The 7,598-nt window shown below is 41.0% G+C and overlaps 1 long non-coding RNA gene across 1 annotated transcript; it reads left to right on the top strand.

Annotated features, from left to right (window-relative positions):
• Positions 1-2,551: 2,551 nt before the first annotated feature.
• LOC117238839 lies at positions 2,552-3,425 on the top strand. Its single transcript, XR_004494274.1, has 3 exons — positions 2,552-2,984; positions 3,059-3,130; positions 3,209-3,425. It is a non-coding gene; the product is annotated as an uncharacterized LOC117238839 (long non-coding RNA).
• The last annotated feature ends 4,173 nt before the right edge of the window (positions 3,426-7,598 follow it).

Raw genomic sequence — 7,598 nt, 5'->3', positions numbered from 1 at the left:
TAATTCAACGCACAACCATTTAAGCGCCGAAACAATCAAAATATCTCGCAAATCGTGAAAATTTCAAAAATTTTGACGAAAAATAGCCGTCATTTCCTTCCCGTTGGAGATATTTCGACGTTTAAGCACTCGTTGAACTCCATTTCACAGTGCTAATTCAATGCACAACCATTTGAGCGTCGAAACAATCAAAATATCTCGCAAATCGCGAAAATTTCAAAAATTTTGACGAAAAATAGCCGTCATTTCCTTCCCGTTGGAGATATTTCGACGTTTAAGCACTCGTTGAACTCCATTTCACAGTGCTAATTCAATGCACAACCATTTGAGCGTCGAAACAATCAAAATATCTCGCAAATCGCGAAAATTTCAAAAATTTTGACGAAAAATAGCCGTCATTTCCTTCCCGTTGGAGATATTTCGACGTTTAAGCACTCGTTGAACTCCATTTCACAGTGCTAATTCAATGCACAACCATTTGAGCGTCGAAACAATCAAAATATCTCGCAAATCGCGAAAATTTCAAAAATTTTGACGAAAAATAGCCGTCATTTCCTTCCCGTTGGAGATATTTCGACGTTTAAGCACTCGTTGAACTCCATTTCACAGTGCTAATTCAATGCACAACCATTTGAGCGTCGAAACAATCAAAATATCTCGCAAATCGCGAAAATTTCAAAAATTTTGACGAAAAATAGCCGTCATTTCCTTCCCGTTGGAGATATTTCGACGTTTAAGCACTCGTTGAACTCCATTTCACAGTGCTAATTCAATGCGCAACCATTTAAGTGTCGAAACAATCAAAATATCTCGCAAATCGCGAAAATTTCAAAAATTTCGACGAAAAATAGCCGTCATTTCCTTCCCGTTGGAGATATTTCGACGTTTAAGCACTCGTTGAACTCCATTTCACATGTTACGTATCAATTTGTTTGTTTAAATCGATCAAATCGAAGGTTGAATTTTACTGAAAAAAAATTTTTTTTTTTTTATAGTTGTGTTTGAGTTTTGAATTTAATCGGAAAGGAAATAATTTAAAATGATATTATTGTGTATTTAATTCCGATTTAGGTTATTAATTAATACGGTAGTTGCTGCCACCAGAAATAGTCCAAAGACTATTTCAAAATATTTTATTTTTTATTATTTTCTTTTGCGTTTAATGGGTAGCGTTAACTGACGCTTAATGCAACTGTTAAACGAATTTCACTTTTCGGCTAACCTGCTATGCGCAGGGATACTAGCGCGGGAGAGGATTAAAGCTGGGTACAATAAATATTTTTCCTCGTCGAACGGATTTTTACTTGAATGTGAAATGGGTTAGGTTATTATATATATATATTTGATTAGCTAGATATATATATTTTAGCGTTGCTGGATTAGATAGGAATGTGAGATTGTTTGTTGTTTTATATAAATTTATTTTTTCGTTTGACTTCCTCTTCTCTTTTAATTTCACTGTTAACACCGAAACTCAATTCATTTACCCCGATGGATTCTGTCGCCACGATTTTCTTGCCTTTTGAGTTTAGCTATCGAGGATAATTCTAACGATCCTCTCTGTGTGGGACTCGTGTGATTTCGCCAGCCTTGCCCAAAGACGGGTAATAATTTACCAACAGTGGGAGGAGGAAGGCGAAGATCGATGGGTGTTCTCGATAATCGAAAACACCGTTTGCACGAGCCGACACAGCGAACGATCTTTTGGTTAATTTCCCGAAGGGGGGATTGTTTTGTTATATCTTTCTTATAATCGCATGCAAGAATGGCAAGAATATCGGTTAATAGCAATACCGGTATCGTTCTTGATTTTCAATTGACCCCGACGGTATATTTATTAGTCTTTTCTGAGCGGGACTTGTGTGATTTCGCCAGCCTTGCCCAAAGACGGGTAATAATTTACCAACAGTGGGAGGAGGAAGGCGAAGATCAGTGGGTGTTTCAGTAGCTGAAAACACCGTTCGCACAAGCCGACATAACGGACAACTCCTTTGTTTAAAATTTAAGCAATATTTCTATCTTTAAAACCGTAAATGAAATCGATGATAGGAGGTTTTGATTCAATTCTCGAGGACAACGAGATTGCCAGAGAAGAAGAAAGTTTTTTAAATTTAATTTGCTTACCTTGAGGAAAAGGTGCTATCTGGTGCCATCACTCCAGCTGTCCTGGTGATCGTCGAAGGTTGTTGGGTTTATTATTTAATCTCGAATATAGTTTTCTATCAACCTTTACTTTATTAAACTATTTCGATACAAATTGAGTGACTTGCTAACTGAATTGATATCGTAATGAAGACTTAAAATTTTACTTTATTTAATCGCGACTCTCTTCTCTTTATCGAAAAACTAAAGACCCCGAAACGCAAAATACTTATACAAATTTCTAGACGCAAAGAATAATGAGCCGTAGTAACAAACGATCGCAAACTAATGAACGAATAATGAACTGAAGAACGAATAAAGAATTAAAGAACGAATAATGCACGAATAATGAACTGAAGAACGAATAAAGAATTAAAGAACGAATAAAGCACGAATAATGAACTGAAGAACGAATAAAGAATTAAAGAACGAATAATGCACGAATAATGAACGCCGCGCTATGTTGCATCGCTTATTTATAATGCCATCCCCCACGGGGTGGTGGTCCGCTGGGGGTACGCTTCCGTGGGAATCGGGATGTTACAGTTTGGGCTTCTTGGAATCGTACGTGACAAAATGTAAATTCCATATTTCAACTTAGTTTTTTATCAGTCCTGTGTTTCCGCTGAGCTAGCGTCTAGGAGATTTGAAGCATTCCACGCTGATCTAGTCCGTTCCGCGAGAAACTTCCACGTGCTGTACCGTGGGAATTACCGGTGTTTCTTCGGCGCGTGGAAGGGCTGGTGGCTGCAGCATCATTATTATTTTAAAGTTTGCTCGGGCAACACGCGCAACTCCGCTGCTCTCCCATAACAAAGACCTCCTCCTTCGAATTGTTTTGCGTAAGTTTGGATGTTTGCATATTAAGATTGTTTTGTGATTTTGATTGTTTTTCCCTTTTTTGCTATTTCCTTAGGCTTCGGTGATAGACGTTCGAACCATGTTTGCTGAGTCGTTTCTATCAGAGGTTCCTTTCCAGACTTCCCTGGTACGTATTTAGTCTTATTTTTAGTTCGTTTGGTTCGTCCTGTTTCGTTTTATTTAAAATATACCGTGTTGTTTCCAGCCCAAGCGAAAGAGGGATTCCGAAGAGGTTTTGGAGGCGCATCTTCGTCACCATGCTTCTGGGAGAAAGGGAATTTCCCCTGTTGTGCGCTATTGGTGTATGTGTGAGTTCAGCGAACTTTATCCCGGAGCTCCTTGCTTCGATTTTGATTTATTGTAGCTGCCTCAATTTTGTTGGTTCGCTGTTTTGATGTTCCTTATTATTATTAATTTTGTGTTCAATATGTGTATATATATATATATATTTTTTTTTAGTCTGATAGTGTTAGGTTATCTATTTTACATTTGTTAATTTTTTAATTTTATATTTCCCCCCTTTTATTTAAATATATATATATATTTTTATATTTGTAGTTGCCCATAAAATTTATTAAAGGAAAGTGTTAACAATGTGTTTTCATGATTTGTTTCTCGCGCCTGACTTCCATTAATCCCTAATATTCCTGTCGCCATGACGCGTGTAAATCCAACATGGCCGCTCATAAATGTCATCAGTAAAGTTTTTAGTGACGGGTCTTTAGTTTTGTTTGATATCGAAGTAATTTTCGTCTGTCGCTCGTTTTTCCTTATTCTACCGCAATTAGAACATTTATTTATTAATATTATTAAATAGTATAACTCGTGTGAATATACGTATATATATATATGTTTATGTTGTGTGTCACTTCAGTATAGCTAATGTTTTGTAATTCTTCGATTGCATTATTTATTGTTTCGAGTAGCTTATTTCATAGAGTATTCGATAATATAAAACATATGCACTCACACATACATATATATGTCGGAGATGAAAGGAAAGCCGAAGCCTTTCCTTGGAAATCTTGGGAACATCCTCTAGTACCTTAGCCTAGATTTTATTATAGTTGTAATTGCTTAAGATTTGTAATAAGCGAGATTGGGTTCGAGGTGACAATAGGTCACTGAACGTAGCCACGGTCACGGGATGGATGTTTTATCTAACGGAGGTCTGGAGTGGTTGTATGTGTTTTCCGAGAAATGTGGTTGTGGCGGCATGCGGCCTCGAGAGCGGGCCTAGCCACGTGTGATGTTGCCTCGGAGGTGCCGATGCAATGGGACATACATTGTATTAGTAATCAAAACTCCAGGCAGAAACTGCCTAGCAACGGCGTTTGGAACTTTCTCGATGCTTCCAACGAGTGTGCCTAGCAACGGCGTTTGGAACCTTCTCGATGCTTCCAAACGGGTATAGAAAACAAAATGCAATCGTACAGGGAGAAAAATCTCCACGAGGCTGGCATTCTTGCGATTGCCTTGGAGAGTGATACATCGAGCATTTTCGACGATCGCATTTGCGTCTAAGTTAGTTTCGCTTAGTAAGGAGTTATCCCGGTGACCGTGGATTCGTTTGAACTCAAACATTGCTAATAGTATTATTTAATTTAATTATTCGTAGATCGTATTATTCATTAGGCTTAGTGTTTGTTAGACTTATTATTAGTTGTACTTATTATTTGTTAAGCTTAGTGATAGACCTGTATACACGTGTAAATAGAATCTCGGCTTTGTGAAACGATGGCTGGTCCACATGAGGAGTCGTCGCGCGCCCAAAATTCGAATCGCGATCCGACATCAGAAGTGGGATTAGAACCGTTTAAAGTGCTACAAGAGCAAATGGTCCTTATGCGCGAGTTAATTCAGACGCTAGCGCACAAACCGGAGGAGCAAAGACCGAGTACGGAATCTAAGGATGCAACGTTACCACGTTTTGACCCCGAAGGCGCGGGCGCCGATCCATCCGCGTGGTGCTCTCATGCTGATTTGATTTTGAAAGACCACCCGATGCAAGATAGTGCGTTACTTTCCGCTCTAAATCGCGCCCTAAGGGGTCCTGCTGCGCAGTGGCTTTCACAAATGGTGCGCGGTGGAAAGCTTACCTGGCCAACGTTTAAGGAACAATTTCTTTCGCGTTTTGGTGGCAGAGAGACAGCCGCTTCGGCGTTAATAAGGATATCCAGAGAACGACCGTCGGAGACTGAATCCCCGGGAGCGTACGGTAGTCGCCTCCGCTCCATGCTGCAGATGAAGTTGCAGGATCTAACGATGCCCGAAGTGATCAATGCCCTCGCCCTTTATATACTGAGTTCACAAGATCGACGCTTTCGGCGACTAACGCTCGCGAATAATATCAGGACGGAGGACCAATTTCATGATGAAATGAGGATTCTCCCTTACAACGATCAGCCGACATTTTCGCCAAGAAATTCACTAACGGAACCTGAAGCTAAACGAAGCAGGCTATCAGTTCCTCGGATTAAGTGCTACCGCTGTGGTGCTCTCGGACATAGGAGAACGGAGTGTCGCCTGCAAATACAAACGGGGAAGGAGCAGGATATACGAAACCCGAAGGAAAAACGACCAGCCGCATCGTCGAAGGTGACCTGCTTCAAATGCCACGAGGAGGGACATATCGCGCCTAATTGCCCATCATCGCGGAAAAGAAACTACGATTCCATTGACGAACGCCGGATCGACTCCTGTGTAGTGGAAGCTCCGGCTGGTAGATTAAGCCATCTGGGTGAGTCGTATCCATTTTACTTTGATTCTGGGGCCGAGTGTTCGTTAATCAAAGAGTCCCTAGCCTCGAAATTTTCGGGTAAAAGAATAACCGATGTGGTAGTGATGCGAGGGATCGGGAATACTTGTATTAAGAGTACACTTCAGATTTTGTCCACTGTTTGTATTAACGGTCTTACATTGGAGATAGTTTTTCATGTCCTTGCCGACGATTACCTAAAATACGATATCATGATTGGTCGCGAGATTTTGAGCCAGGGATTCGACGTAAATATCACGCAAAATAGCCTCGTTATTTGTAAAACAAAGGTCGTTAACGCTTGTGGTAAAGTCGCGGAAGATGCGGTCAACATTAACGAGGTTGACACTGATGTGATCGGTAACGACAGAGATCGATTAATCTCTGTTCTCGAAAAATTTAAAGAATCATTCATTACGGGTTTCCCGCGTACTCGCGTCAATACGGGTCAGTTGGAAATACGGCTAATTGATCCCAACGTCACTGTGCAGAGAAGCCCTTACAGGCTTAGCGAGGAAGAGCGAAGAATAGTACGCGAGAGAATAGACGAATTAATGAAAGCACAAATCGTAAAACCTAGTAATTCGCCGTTCGCGAGCCCTATGATACTCGTGAAGAAGAAGGACGGCTCAGACAGATTGTGTGTAGACTTTCGAGCGCTGAATAAAAATACGGTCGCGGATCGGTATCCCTTACCCCTTATTGCTGACCAAATCGCGAGATTGCAGAGTGCGAGATACTTCATTAGCCTGGATATGGCTAGCGGATTTCACCAGATCCCCATTCATCCTAACTCGACGGAATATACTGCGTTCGTTACCCCCGACGGTCAATACGAATACGTGACGATGCCGTTTGGGTTGAAAAATGCACCAGCCGTTTTCCAGAGAGCCATTTTCAAGGCCTTAGGCGACCTCGCTTATTCGTATGTCATTGTTTATTTGGACGACGTTCTAATAATCGCCGACTCAATAGATCAAGCTCTAGAAAGGTTGCACACTGTACTAAACACTCTCGTAAACGCCGGATTTTCTTTCAATTTCGCTAAATGTTCTTTTCTGAAAACGTCGGTACTTTATTTGGGATATGTAATTCGTAACGGAGAAGTTCGTCCAAACCCGGGAAAAATACAAGCTTTGAATTCTTTACCTGCACCGTCGACTGTCACACAGCTTAGGCAGTTCATAGGTTTGGCCTCTTACTTCCGAAAATTTATTCCTAAATTTTCACAAGTGATGAAACCCTTGTACGCACTCACTTCTAGTAACAAGCACATACTTGGACGGACAGGCACGAAAAGATAAGACAACAGATAATTTCCGTTCTGACCGACGCGCCGGTGTTAATGATATTTGATCCCAATCGTCCCATAGAGCTACATACCGACGCTAGTTCGGAGGGGTATGGAGCTATTTTAATGCACAAAGTCGAAAAGGAAAACAGAGTCATCGAATATTATAGTAAAAGAACCAGTCCCGCGGAATCTAGGTATCATTCGTACGAACTGGAGACACTAGCAGTAGTAAGCGCCGTCAAGCATTTCCGACACTACTTACATGGACGGAAATTCTTAGTAGTTACCGACTGTAATTCCTTGAAAGCCTCCAGCAACAAAGTAAACTTAAACGACCGGGTTTATAGGTGGTGGGCTTATTTGCAAACATTCGATTTTGACATCATGTATCGAGAGGGTAAACGAATGGCCCACGTAGATTTCTTTTCGCGAAACCCCGTAGACTTGAATCGCCGTACGATAGACAAGGTCGCAGAGAAAGAGATTAATCTGGCCGAGATCTCCGAAGATTGGCTATTAGCGGAACAACGTCGCGATCCGCAA

This window comes from Bombus vosnesenskii, unplaced genomic scaffold, assembly GCF_011952255.1.
Source record: "Bombus vosnesenskii isolate JDL3184/JDL3185 unplaced genomic scaffold, Bvos_JDL3184-5_v1.1 scf7180000013635, whole genome shotgun sequence".
Lineage (NCBI taxonomy): Eukaryota > Metazoa > Arthropoda > Insecta > Hymenoptera > Apidae > Bombus > Bombus vosnesenskii.
Note: the sequence above shows the minus strand (reverse complement) of the source record. Positions and strands in the feature narration are given on the sequence as shown.